Source organism: Dendroctonus ponderosae, unplaced genomic scaffold (assembly GCF_020466585.1).
Source record: "Dendroctonus ponderosae isolate FM_Combo_2020 unplaced genomic scaffold, Dpon_F_20191213v2 Dpon_F_20191213_1, whole genome shotgun sequence".
Lineage (NCBI taxonomy): Eukaryota > Metazoa > Arthropoda > Insecta > Coleoptera > Curculionidae > Dendroctonus > Dendroctonus ponderosae.
Window position 1 is genome coordinate 28,815,991 of NW_026017110.1, and position 415 is coordinate 28,816,405.

A 415-nucleotide genomic window follows, 5' to 3' on the forward strand; every position below is an offset into this window, starting at 1 on the left:
TCTCTTAGTGCGGGTGCATCCGTAGATCTGATAAACTTTTCAAATACACATTGCGTTATTAAACTGACAGTGATTTTGATTTATCAATTATTGAGTGTGAAATTATTGTGTTTGGTGCAGTTTATTTTATAACGCTGATCACATTGATTCAACAAATTATCAAGGGAGAAGCTGCAGATACTGCAAATACTAGGTTAAAGGTGCTCATATACTAAATGCCTGTTCGAGTTTCGCCTTCTTTTAAATTTCCAATTAAAGTACACACACCAGTATACATACTAAAGCAGTTTAAGTGCAAAAAATGCGGATCGTCCTTCAATTTGCAGAAAAATGTATTACAAACTTTCGAAAATCATCTTCAAACGACCGGGTATTTATCATTGCAAATGAGATTGCACATTGCCGTGTACTGTTA